Genomic DNA, 14659 nt, shown 5'->3' with positions numbered 1-14659 from the left:
TATCTGATACGGGTAAAAGACTACACCCGAGGACCAAGAATAGCAATATATGTACTCCTATTACAATGAGTAAACTTACTATCGTCTTAATTATCTAGAGTAGATTTATTTAATTGTGTGATTTTATGAAAAAATGGTTTAATTGGAAAATTATTGTGTTTTATGGGAAAATGAGATTTTATAAAATAATTTAATAAAATTTTTGAAAATTTAATAATGATTTCAAAAATAGAGTAATTGGAGACCTATACTATGATTATGTTGTTTATCCATGATTTTACATTAAATGGCTTATGATAAATGTGGGTATGACTGGTTATTTTTATGATTTAAAGAATATGTGAACTGCTTTGATTTACCTTGAATGTGTTAAGTGAGCCATGTTATACTATTGTGATTTTATTGGTTGGTGGATTATAAAGTGGGCACTGCAATGACGGGGGTTCTGTGGGCCAGCCTAATTAAAGGGGCACGGTTCCCAATTATTGAGCTTACCTCGATTGAAGAGGCGCGTAGGCTCCCGAGGTAGGATTTGAGTACACTTCACGCTGGCCACCACGTGAAACTGGGACTCAGCCAACGCCAAGGAACAGTTGTGTTTTCAGAGGTGAAATGTGTTTGTGTGTGTGACAATAAACAGCCTTGGCAGTCTCGGTAAGATGCCTTCGCGGGGTATCCCTGAGAATAGATTTTTGGCAAGGGCCAAGTTTTTGAAAAGTGCATAAGCCATGTTGAGTAATTGGATGAAATCCAATTATTTATATGGGTTGGGATGAATTGTTTTTAATTGTCTCCTATTACTCGGCTTTAGATTATTTTGATGATGTCTATCTACTCACTGGGATTTTATAATCTCACCCCTTCTTCCTATACATTTTTCAGGCTCAGAATAGGCAATAGACTGTCAATTGCATCGAGAAGTAAATTTCGGAGTTGCATCCTAGAAAGCAAGATTATAGACTTAAACATTCTCAGTTATTTGGGGGCCCACGTGTCATTGTAATTTAAATTGTATATTCCAGTTTTCTATGTTACAATATGTATAAATTTATTTTGTTTTTATGTGCAGAAAATTAATATTTGGATGTTTCAAAAATATATATATATTGTTTTACATTAAAATAGATTATTTTAATTAATATTTCTATTTTATTTTATTATTCAAAAAAAAAAGAAGAAAGAGAGAGGAATGGAAAAACTGGTACAAAAGCCTTGCGAGGTCTCGAAAGGCATTCGGGGGAAGAATATCTGTCGAGGCTTCGCGGCGGTTGTCACGGGCTCAATGGGAGTTCTGGGTCGTGACACCATGTGGGATACAAGATGAATTAGAATTCAATGTAAATTCCTTTATAAATGAGTTAATCATAATAGGGGGTGCATTATATCAAATGGGAATCAATTTGTGATTTTAAGGAAGATGGAGGTCTGGGACTTGTAGATCTTGAAATTAGAAATAAAGGACTTCTTACGAAATGGTTGTGGAGATATGGAAATTAGAAAGAAGAATTGTGGCAACAAAGAATGATTATGATCCGTGTGCCCTGTTAGCCAAAGCTGTTATTACTCGTAAATGCTCTAATATTTGGAAAAATATCATATCTTTTGTAATGCCTACTAATAAATTTTTCTTGAAGGTTATAACTAATTTAGAAGTTGTAGGTGATGGTACTTCAATTTTATTTTGGCATGATGCATGGTTGAAGGATATGATATTAAAGGTGGAATTTCTAAGGTTGTTTACGTTAGCTCTGAACAAAGAAGGTAGATTATGTGAGTATGGGCAATGGTCAAAGAATAGGTGGCAGTGGCAAATTGAACTTAAGAGGCAACTCTTTGGCTAAGAATTTGAGTAGTGGACAAGGTTATGGAGTTACTTAAGGGAGCATACATTAAGTGATGGATTCAAGGATGGGATTATTTGGAAACCTTCTCCGAGCGGTATGTTTTCCTCTAAGTTTTTTTGTTATTTGGCCTGGATATGCACCATTTAGAATGGAGGTATTTGTGTGGCAATTGATGTGAGAGAACTGCTATCAAAGATGAATTAGTGAAAAGAAAACTAAATGGGGAGGAAAAAGCAAAATACGTTCTTTGTAGCAATTGTCTAGAAACTGTGAACCATCTTTTCTTCACTTGTGAGAAAACATAGAGGCTATGGGGTAAGTGATTCTTTGATTAAGAGGTTAATTAGGTGACTCTTAATAATCCAAAGAATTTTTTCTTAGCTTATAGATCAGTAAGGATTTAAGGTGATAGGATGAAAATTTGGCTGATTGCTTTTTATGCAATTTCTTAGTCAATTTGGCTTTACCGCAATGACATAGTTTCTATGGGAGGATTTGGGATGTTGAACAACTATTGATTTAATTAAACTTCAAGTTACTATTTGGAGTAAAGTTAGGTGGCCAGAGATAAAGAAATTGGCTAAAGACGTTTTCAGGAACCTGGTTTAAGTAGTCATAACTTAGAATTCAAAGGTAGTAAGGAAAAATCCCATACAAGAGGCTCCTCAAGCAAAGTGGGTTAAGTTTAATGTAGATGAAACTTTAGCTAGAAATTTGGGAGAGGCAAGAATTGAGGGGATTCTACATGACTGTATGGGAGAAACCATTATCAAATTTTTCAAGTCAGTTGTTGTTTATGATGCGAATCATGCAGAGATTTAAGCAATCAGAGAAGCCTTCTTTTTGTTTAATAGATACTTGATGAATGTACAAGTGAAATTGTGGATAAAGAATGACTCTTGGAATATGGTTATGTGGGTCAATAATCCTTCAAAAGTACCTCGGCAATTTAGGCAATATATGCTTATTATTGGATGCTTGTAAAACTTAATATCCATTTAGAGAGCGATGCACACTTTAAGGGAAGCTAATAATGTTGCTGATGAGTTGGCTAAAGATGGTGTTTTAAGGGAGGTGGAGCTATTTCAATATTTTAGACTAAGAGGATAATGTTCCAGCTTGTTTGTTGTGTGGTTTTTGCTTGGAGTCCATGTGCAAATAAGAGCTTAATTTGTAGTAGGATTCCTCAATGTAGTGAGCTCTTATAGGATAATCCCCTTAAGAGTTATATTTCTTTAGAATTTGATTTGGACAAGGACTCTAATTACTGATTGAAGAAGAGGTTGATCTAAATTCAAATTTTCAGTGTTGAAGTCTTGAAGTATGTGGATTGAAAAATGATAGTTCGAACATAATTATGGATCCACCTCAATTGGTCTTTAATTAGACAATCATGGATTATGTTGGTCTAAGTAAATGTGCTAAAAGGGGGGTGAATAGCACAATTTGACTCTTTCAAAAATTTGCTTTAAATGGGGACAAATGCAAGTGAAGATAAGGAATGAAAATAAAAATAAAAACAGAGTAGATAATACAGCAGAATTTAGAGTGGTTCGGTCCAAGACCTACATCCACTACCTTGATTGTTCAACCAAGAATATTTCAATCAATCCACTAAGAACAGTGAAATTCACAAGTTTTCACCAAGCTTTTACAATGGCTTTTACCAAGTTTAGCCAAAACCTTTCACAATAGTTTTTACTGGGATCAATTAAAACCCAACACCTAACTTTTCAAGGCTAAGTTAGAACCTATACTCAATTAAGCAATCCTAACTTGAATCAATCCCTTAGAGTGACCCGTTCACTTTAAGAATACAAGGAGAGAAGTGATAAGAGTGTACCTATGATCACAAGTTTGATCTAAGTGGTACAAAGTGAAGTGTAGATCATAATTACAAAGATAAGAGTTGAGTGCAATAAATGAGCAGAGAGTATTTGCTGGTTTTTTGAGCTCTTTTGTGTTCTTGGAAGCCTTGATTGCATTTCTAGCCGTTGGAAGTTCCTTTTATACTTGGAAAATTAGCTTTGAAGTGAGTTAGACAGTTTTTGACCGTTGGAAACAGTTTTGTTGTAGTTTTGGCCATTAATCCGTCTTTTAGTGCACAATTCAAATTTTCTAGCAAAATGCTCTTAGTCAACTAACTTATGTCTTAGTCGACTAAGTTGTCTCTGTTTTTTGTTTTTAGTTTCTGGCAGTGAGCACTTAGTCGACTAACTTACTTCTTTGTCGACTAAGTTGGTTCTGTCTTAAAGTCCAGATTTCTAGCAATAGCTTCTAAGTTGACTAACCCACTTATTGGTCAACTAAGTCTTTTCTGTTTCTCAATATTCTTGAGCCCACCAACTTTTGATTTGAATTTTAGCTGACTAACCTTTCATTATTCAACTAAAAAGCTTCTTTATTATTGATTAGTTATGGCTTATTATGCATATACTTTTTGATATGTCTTATGGAATTATTTATTTACCATTGGTATATAATTTTTGTCCTGCACACTCAAATAGAATTATTAGACACAAATGAATAGGAATGTTTTATTATCATCAAAAACTAATAGAGCCAACAATCTCCCTCTTTTTGATGATGACAAGACATTCCTTGATTAACAACACAATGTCCTTTTATTCTTTTTTAGTTCTACACAATATGAGGATTTCTCCCCCTAAGTGTGTGTTCCCCCTTAGTGTGTGCTTATTTTACTTATTCATTCTAGCAAATTTTTTTATTCATGTTATACAGATAATGACATTATATATTCAGAATATATATATATATATATGTAAATATATAGAGTAATTGATAGTAGGTGACTGTTGACAGATTATCATCAATATATCAGCTGTGTCTGTTAACAACATATTGTTACCAGATTTTATCTATGCCATTTATCATCCAACAAGTATAGTATAAATAACATCCATATTCATTTATAAAAACAATCCATTCACATTATCATACTAAAGATCAATCATCAGCATGACAACCCAATATCAACACCAAAGTAGCAGCAGAAACTTAATGGTAAAAACTTCAATAACAGATTTAAATATTCAACATCCAACTTGTTGACATCCAAAAACATAAACAGCAATGTTTATCAGTATCCAAAAACATTATCATCAAAGTCAAATTTAATTATTCAACAGTCAAGGCAAAAATAGTAGTCAATGTTCTTAAATTACCCCTAAGTCTCCCCTAAATTTTCTACCATATTCTTCCCTTTTTTTGTAATCATCAAATCCTAAGTGTGCTCAATCATCTTCTGAAGAGGGTGAACAGGTAGACTCATTAGTGCCATAGAAAACATTTAAAGGTTCAGGTAAGGGTTCTGTTGGTGATTTTTGTGGTGAAGGTTCAGGTGATGATCTATCAAAAATTTTCAAGGGGTCTTGTGGAGAAGAGATGGCTGATGGCTTAGCTTTTTCAACTATTCTGGAGAATTTTTTTCTTTTGAGGAACTTGGTCTTGGTGGCCATTGTTTTCTTTCCTTTGCTAGGTGGTTTTGATTTGGCCTGTGGAGCTGCAGCAGTTTCTTTTCCTTTACTCGATTTTTTTTCTGTTGTGGGAGCTGGTTTAGTGAATGTAGACTTCTGTGCTTGTGCTTCAGCTGTTTCCTTTTCTGCCTGCTCTTCCCTGACCATCTGATGAAAAATGTCCACGATTGATACTTTCTCAGAACGAGGAGGAGAAAGATGCTCTTTCTAAGATTCCAGAGGAGATGGAGGATTTTTATCCAGTGAGCCAAGCACCTCAGTTCCTTGTTCTAATTTAGCTTCCTTTTGTGGTTCAGGTGAGGGGGTTTTCCTTAGTTGATCCACTTCAGGTTCATGACCCTCGGCTTGGAAAGTAGAACTTGCAGCACCTTGTCCTTCTGCAAGACTTGGAGTTGCAGAGGAATCAGCAGCTGCAGGTTCATACGGCATTTTTTCTTTTTCCTTCAATATATTTTCGAGCTCTACCAATTTTTCTTCAATTTTCTGCATTCTTACTCTTTGATCAGTCAACATTCCATTAATCCTTATGAACAGGTTGAAAAGTATTTCATTAGAAAATTGTGATGGAGCTGTTTCTGGTTGAGCAAGGAGCGAAGACTCTTTTCCAAAAGTGGCCTTGGGGTTTTAACATATTTCTCTCCATCAAGTTTATACCCCATTTTAGGCAAACTCTCAAGGTAAATAGCTTGGTCTTTGCTCTTTACTTTGTCTGCTTCATACTTAGAGCTCGAAATTCCCTTCTTTTGTATTAGAGATGTGATGACATTTCCATAAGGCTAATTTATTTTGTCTTCTCAATAGGCTCTTCTCATCCTTTCAATCATAAATCTGTCTAGATTGAGTAGAGTGCCATTGAATGCATGCTCCATTAGCCATAAATCATGAAGGCTAATGTAGCCAAAACTGTCACTTTTGCCATGAATGTTTGCAGCAATAAAGTAATCCAAAATTCTAATTTGGGGGCTTGTAATGAGACCGACATTACTTTTAGAAGAGTATTTTTCTTTCCTTCCAATTATAATCTCCCATAGAGATGATGGATCATAGTTCTCAAGCATTTTAAAATCTCCTTCTTCATATTCAATTTTGAGCAAACTTCCCAAGTCTGCTGCTGTCGCAACAAATTCTTTCCCATTCATAAAGACATTAAAACCTTCATTACTGAAGTCTTTTGAGTCCTCTAGTTCATCTTCATTTAAAGCAATGCTAGCATAAAATTCTTTAACTAGACTAGGACTATAGGATCGGCTCTTGAAGGTACTAAATTTTTTCAGTTTCATCTCTTCAAAATAATCTGACAAAACCATTTGAAATTCAAGAGACTCCTCAAAACTACTCCAATCAATAGTTTTATCACAAGTAATAAGGGCATTTTCAATCCTTTTGAATTTATCCTCGTGAAATTTATTTCTAAATTTTGAGGATGAGGTCTTACCTTTCTTGAGTGATTTTTCTTTCTCTTTCTTTTTCTCGGTTTTGTATTCTTTCTTTGCCTACGATTTTTCAATTTTTCCAATCTTAGTAGTGGACATTATCTTCTTCTTCTTCTTCTTCTATACATTTGTTTACAGACTCTCTTCCAATGGACGTTTACCCTTTTTTTTCTCCAGAATATCTTTGGACTGAGTTGATTTTGCCATTTGGTTCGAGAAATTTCTGATTCAAGGTTTCAAGAGTTTGAAAGGGAGGGGTTTCAGTTTTAGATGGGTCGATTTTAAAAGAGAGAAAGTGTAGAGAGGAGGAGTTAAGGGCAGTTTAATTCTCTAAAAAAAAAATCATCTGTCTCCCCCTTAAATATTGTCAGTTTTTCTTTTGTTCAAAATTTTAAAATTACCTATCATTTTTATTTTTCAACTAGGCTATCTTTTGTACCCATTTCCTTCACCCGGTATACTATTCCTGTTTATTATTTTATTCATTCTTCTCTAACTCACTGAGTCTTATTATTTAAAGTGACAGAATACTCTTAATTGATTAAGATTCTCTTAATCGACTAAATGCCTTCTGTTTTATGTGTAAAAAAAAATTTCCTACAACTACTACATACTAATCATCCCTAAATTTCTTCTAATCTCACAAAATTTATTCTCATTTAAGGGTTTTGTGAAGATGTCAGCTAATTGATGTAAAGTATTTACAATCTCAATTTTAATGTCACCTTTCACTATGTGATCTCTAACAAAGTGATGTCTAATCTCAACATGCTTAGTCCTAGAATGTTGTACAGGATTTTTTGAAATGTTGATTGCACTAGTATTATCACAATATATTGGAATGTTATGCATTGATATTCCATAGTCTTTTAATTGTTGTTTAATTCATAATATTTGAGCATGGCAGCTGCCTAAAGATACATATTCGACTTCAACTGTAGAGAAAACAACTGAATTTTGCTTTTTGCTTGCCATGATACAAGCATACTACTTAGAAACTGGCAGGTTTCACTAGTGCTCTTTCTATTTGTTTTGCTGTTAGTAAAATTTACATCTGAATATCCAATTAAACTAAATGATGATTCCCTAGGATACCATATCCCTAAAGTTTGTGTATCTAAAGGGTATCTAAAAATTCTTTTAATAGTAGTTAAGTGTGATTCCTTGGGTTGAGATTGAAAACGAGCACAGAAACATACAGAGAATTGGATATCAGGCCTGCTGGTTGTTAAATAGAGTAATGATTCGATCATACCTCTATATAGCTTTTGATCAACATCTTTTTCTTTTTCATCTACATAAAGTCGGTGGATGGACTCATTAGTATGTAAATTGATTTCATCTTCAGCATATCAAATCTTTTGAGCATGTCTTGAATGTATCTTTCTTGTTTGATGAAGATTCCTTTTTCACTTTATTTGATTTGAAGGCCAAGAAAGTACTTCAGCTCATCCATCATGCTCATCTCAAATTCCCCCTGCATTTCTTTAGCAAAGTTCTTGCATAAAGCCTCATTAGTTGCACCAAACACAATGTCATCTACATAAATTTGAACAACAATTAAATCATTTAGGTATCTTTTGATAAACAATGTTGTATCAATACTACCTCTAACATAACCTTTTTCAACCAGAAATTTTGAAAGTCTCTCATACCAAGCTCTAGGAGCTTGTTTTAATCTATCCAAGGCTTTATGAAGTTTGAAAACATGATCTAGTTTTTGAAAGTTTTCAAATCCAAGAGGTTGTTCAACATATACTTCCTCTTAAATGAAACCATTTAAAAATGCACTTTTTACATCCATTTGGAACAATTTCAAATTCATAAAGCATGCAAAAGCAAGCAACAACCTTATGGCTTCTATCCTAGCTACCGATGCAAAGGTTTCATCATAGTCAATTCCTTCCTCTTGGTTGTATCTTTGTGCTACCAACCTAGCTTTATTTCTAACTACATTTCGTTGCTCATCTACCTTATTACTAAACACCCATTTTGTGCCGACAATAGGGTGGTTTAAACGTCTAGAAACTAATGACCACACATGGTTTCTTTTGAACTGATCAAGTTCCTCTTACATGCCTATTATCTAGCTTTCCTCTTTTTCTGCCTCCTCAAAGTTTTTAGGCTCAATTTGAGAGATAAATGCTGAAAACTCACATGTCTCTCTAGTTGCTCTTCTAGTTTTAACTCCATGAGAAATGTCACCTATGATTTACTCTTGTAGATGATCCTTGATGTACCTCCAGCTCTTTGAAAGATCATGATGTTGATTTTCAGTCCTTTGTAAGGTTTCTAAGGGTGGAGGTTCTGTTTCTCTACCTAGGGTATTTTCCTCACTATTTTTCTTATCATCTAAACTCATCTTTTCCATTTGTCTTTCAAGGACATCCGTATCATTTTCATCATCAGAAATTTCCTTTTGTAGGGTATTGGATTCATCAAAACCTACATGGATGGATTCTTCAACTGTTAAAGATCTTTTGTTGAAGACTCTATAGGCTTTTGAGTTTAATGTATATCCTAAAAATATAGCTTCATCACTCTTTACATCAAACTTTTCTAAAGGCTATTTTCCATTATTTAACATAAAGCATTTGCAGCCAAAGCTCCTAAGGTGAGAGATATTTGGTTTTCTACCTTTGTTCAGCTCATATGGGGTCTTTGATATCTTGGCTCTTATAGACACTCTATTAAGGATATAAGCTACTATCTTAACAACTTCTGCCCAAAAGTATTTAGGTAGATTATTCTTACATAGCATAGTTCAAGCCATTTCTTTCAAGGTTCAGTTTTTTCTCTCTACAACTCTATTTTGCTGGGGTGTTCTAGGTGCAGAAAAATTATGATCCAACCTCTTTTCATTGCAAAAATTTCTCAAATTCATCTCCTTCAAACTCACCTCCATGATCACTCCTAATACTAAATATAGCTAGTCCTTTTTCATTCTCAACCTTCCAATAGTGACTTATGAATACTGGTAGAGCATCGTTCTTATGAGCAAGAAAATATACCTAAGTGTACCTAAAGTAGTCATCAACTATTACAAAGCCATAAGATTTTCCTCCTAGACTAGTTGTACTTATTGTACTAAGTAGATCAATGTGCATCAATTCAAGAGGTCTAGATGTGGAGATAACTTTCTTGGTTTTAAAAGATGTTCTAGTTTGTTTACCTAATTGACATGCATCACAAATTTGATCATCCTCAAGTTTAAGCTTAAGCAATCCTATAACCAGATTTTTCCTAATTAATTTTGACATGGTATGCATGCTCACATGACCAAGTCTCCTATGCCATAGCTGGCCATCATTTTCAACTTTTGCTATAAGACAAATTTCACAATCCATTTCAAGTTCCTCAAGAAATACAACATACTTATTCTTTATTCTTTTTCCTATAAATGAGATTTTGTTAGTGCTTATATCTATCACTTCACATTTTGTTGATTCAAAGCATACCTTAAAACCTTTGTCACACAATTGGCTAATGCTTAATAAATTATGTTTCAAACCTTTAAGCAACAATACATGACTAATTTAAGTTTAGGAGTTCTTACCAACTGTTCCTATGTCATGAATTTTACCTTTTGAATCATCATTAAAGGATACAATACCTCCCTTTCTTTTGTCTAGGTGAGCAAATAGCATTTCATCTCCAGCCATGTGCCTTGAGCAACCACTGTCCATATACCAAAGCTGTTTCCCCTTTAGTTGAGCTCTTGAACATGTGACTTTTGAGTGCAGCTCAATCTACAAAACAAATATTCAGTTTTTCTTAATAGGTACCCATACCTTGATGGGTCCTTGATTATTAGCAGCAACATAAGATCCTTTTGGAACCCATATTTTTCTTATTGTTTGTACACTTCTTTTTCTATAGCAATCATATGATAAATGACCAATTCTATTACAAGAATAACACCTAGATGCTGCCCTAACAGAATTTCTCTTGTGGTATGCATTTATGCTTGAAGTTTCATTTTTCAAACTTTTGAGTGCAGCATTTTCTTCACTTACCTTTTGTAAAACTTTAGTTTTGCTTTCAAATTCTAATTTTAGAGTTTCAAAATCTATTTTTGAGTGCTCCAATTCAATTTGTAGAAAATTTTTTTGTTCAAAAATAGAATCAAAGTCAAGTTTAATCTTTTCCAAATCTGATTCTAAAGATGCTAACTTTTTCTTTAAAGTCTTGTATTTCTAAACAAGTTTTTCAAATTCCTCATATAAACATTCATATTCATTTTGAAGTTCATCAATAGAAATATTGCAAAGGGATGAAGATACCTTGGATTCATCATCGCGTGCCATCAAACACAGGTTTGTTCTTTCTTCAGCTTTTTCTTCCTTAGCTTCAGAACTTGAAGTATCACTATCTGATCAAGTAGCTGCCACCATTGTCTTATTTGATCTCTTGTTTTTCATTAGAGTTTCTTCTTTCAGTAAAGGGCATTCGGACTTGAAATGTTCAAGCTTTTTGTATTCAAAGCATGTAAGCTCTTCCTTTTTGTTGAAGTCATTTTTATTTTTGGTTCTCCATGGAGAACCTTGATCTCTTCTAAACCCTCTTCTAGCTAGTCTAAGATTTCTTTTGCCCATAAGCTTTCTAAATCTCCTTGCAACCAGTGCCAATTCTTCATCATTATCACAGGATAGCTCATCCAGTTCTTCTTCAAGAATATTGGCTTTTAGGGCGATGCTCTTCTTTTTTTTCTTTTGCTTCGCTTCTATCTTATTTTTCCACTTCCTTGAGTTCTAGCTCATGAGTAAGGACAGAACCATAAATTTCATCCAAAGTTATAACATTTAAATCCTTGGCTTCTTAGATGGCTGTCACCTTAGGCTTTCAATTTTTGGGTAGGCTTATAAGAAGTTTTTTAACAATTTCATGCTCAAGAATTGGTTTGCCTAGTTAACTAAGTTTGTTTGTGATGTTTGTGAATCTATCTAGCATGCTAGTGATATCTTCACCGGGCTCCATCTTAAACATTTCATAATTATGTGTCAAGAGGGCTATCTTAGACTCCTCGACTTGAGAAGTCTCTTCATGGATAATCCTAAGTTTATCCCACACCTATGTTGCTGTGGTACAGCTTGATACTTTATTGAATTCGATGGGAGTTAGAGCACAATGCAATGTATTGATTGCCTTAAAATTGATTTGGACCAAATTGGTTTCGGCCTCTGTAAAACCCGACCCTATAAATACATGTCATGACATACATGCATTGAGTAGCATGTTATTACGCTAGAAAAACACCTAAGAATAGACGAAACCTGATATTGTACCTAACGGTACACTTAAATTGATTTAACCTCGAACTAGTTCAAATAGGAATTGTAGGATGAAATTTAATATTTTATAGTCCAGGAATGACTAAAAATGATTGTTCGGAGTTCGAGGGTTCATTTGGGGTAAAATTAGAAATTTTGATATTCAAGGGCAAAATCGTCATTTTGCCACCTAAGATAATAATTTGATCATGGAGTGAAATTTTTGACCAAGATTAACTATTTGGAGTATAATTTAATGATAGGAAGTGAAAAAGTTTAATTCTGGTGATTTTTGGAGTGTAGGGGCAAAATCGTAATTTTGCCACCCACGGACAAAATTTGAGATTTTGAGAGAATTTAGATCAAATTTGACAAATTGGAGAATGGTATGAGTATAAGGGATGAAAAATATGTCTATGGGCAATTTTTCAGTTTTTGGGGCAAAAATGTAATTTTTGACTTTTACGGGGGCAAAAGTGTAAATTTCAAAAATTACTCCACCGAGACTTTGGATGAGTCTGAGAATTTTATCTAAGCTATGAATATATGAGACAAGTGTATGGTGAAAATTTGGAAACAAATGGATGAAATTTTAAAAATGGGCCAATGGGAAAGTGACACGTGGCATTTTTTAATGAAATAATATTATTTTAATGAAAAGTCAGCCATTTAAACCCAAATTTTGAGTGCTGGCCGGCCATAAGGAAGAAAAAGAGAGGAAATAGAGAGGAAAGGAAGAAAAAAAGAAAAACCAAAGAGAAACAAGAAAATTCAAAGGGAAATTCGCGGTTTTCGACCGTTTACGCGTCTAACGGTAAGATTTTTCGATTTTAGCTTGATTTCTACCTTTCCTATGCCTTTATTTCCATTTAGCATGCTTGAGGAGAGAGATCAAAAAGTGATATCAAGGGCTGGACGAAATTCTAGGGGAGAGAAATTGAAATTTTTAGGTTTTGATTTTTAGTTAAATTGATAGTTTTAGTTAGTTAAATGTGTTTAGAAATTAAATTGGGCAAGAAATCATTAAATTTTCACAATACCCACTCTTGGCTGGATGCTCAATGCTGTACAATGATGATGAATTGATTTTATTCTAAGGAAAATGAAGAGAAAATGATGAAAAACGATTAAACGTGATAGAAAAACAAAGTAGAAAATTAACCGAGTTAATGTCCCATTTTTGGCCGAATTTTCCAAGGAAGGGAGTGAGCTGATTTTGTTGTTTTTAGAAGGTTATTGGCTGATATTTAATGGTTAGAAATGTTGGAGAGAGAATGGGATGATTTAGAGCTAAAATGGAGCGCGTTAGCAATTTATCGGGCAAAGTGCCAAAAATAGGTTAATACCGCGTTTAAGCCGTTTTAGGCTATTGCATTTCATACCATGCATTAGTATAGGATTTAAGTTAATTATATAGTGATTTAGCATCAATGTGATGAATTGTGTAAATTTTTGTAATGTGTCTAGGAGGAGAGCCTTCCGGAAAAGGCAAAGAAGTCGTACCCGACGAGTAGTGATCGGGGCGCTTAGAAAGCTTTTAGTTTGTACAAACGGTGAGTAAACTTATTATTATTGTAAATTATCTAGAGTTTATTTTTAAATGCCCTTTATGTATTTTATGAAATGAAAACGAGATTAAAACGGGATTTTTGATGTTTTAGGAATAAATGTGACAAATAAAAATATATTGTATTGATTATGAAATTGAGTAATTGGAGGCTGCAAATTGACTTGAAAAATATATATTTTCCTAGGAATGGCTTATGAGAAATGAGTATATGTGGCTATATTTTGTGAGTGCATTGGGAAATTTATGTAAGTTGTTTTTACTATGCAGGCTGGATAAATAAATAAAAGCCACGTTATACTGTCGAAATTTTATTAAAATTGGTGGGTTAGTCACTGCAGTGACGGGTTTCCGTGGACTGCCTATTAGAGGGGCACGGTAAACCCAGTTATATAGTTACTCCGGTTGTAGAGGCGAGGAGGGTAACTCCTGGGGTAGTATTAGAGCTCACTTCACGTCGAACCCCCACGTGAATGTGTAACTCGGCCAACGCCAAGGAACGGCTGGTTTTAAAAATAAAAATGTGTTTCACGTGTGAATATTTTAACACCCTTGGCGGACTCGGTTAGATGCCTCGGCCAAGGTATCCCCGAGGATTAGTTTTGGCTTGAGCCTTGTTTTAATAAAAGACATAAGCCTTAACAACTGTTTTGGTAAATTACAAATATTTTATGGTTTAAGAAATAAATTGAAAACATTATGAAATGGGTTGAAATTTGTTGTTTAAACTTGCCTCCATTTTACTCGCCTTTAGATATTTATGATAATGTCTGTTTACTCATTGGGATTGCAAAATCTCACCCAACTCCTTTCCACCCATTTCAGGTTCAGTATAGACTGTAGATAGCTGATCTCATCGAGGACTACCATTGGATCTGCATTTTCCAAACCGTAGGTTCACAGTCCTCTTTACTTTTGTTTATTCGGGGGCCCTCTTGTTATTGTAAATTAAATTAAATATTTTGGCTTACTGTATTTCAGTATGTATAAATTTATTTAGCTTTTACGCTATAAAAATTATTCACGTATAACTCTATAAATATTGTTT

The 14659-nt window shown here is 34.0% G+C and overlaps 1 long non-coding RNA gene across 1 annotated transcript; it reads left to right on the top strand.

The window, feature by feature from the left end:
• Positions 5653-10585, top strand: LOC108662507. The gene is made up of 3 exons (XR_001928384.1): positions 5653-5757; positions 5876-6018; positions 10407-10585. It is a non-coding gene; the product is annotated as an uncharacterized LOC108662507 (long non-coding RNA).

Source organism: Theobroma cacao, chromosome 6 (assembly GCF_000208745.1).
Source record: "Theobroma cacao cultivar B97-61/B2 chromosome 6, Criollo_cocoa_genome_V2, whole genome shotgun sequence".
Taxonomy (NCBI): Eukaryota; Viridiplantae; Streptophyta; class Magnoliopsida; order Malvales; family Malvaceae; genus Theobroma; species Theobroma cacao.
Note: the sequence above shows the minus strand (reverse complement) of the source record. Positions and strands in the feature narration are given on the sequence as shown.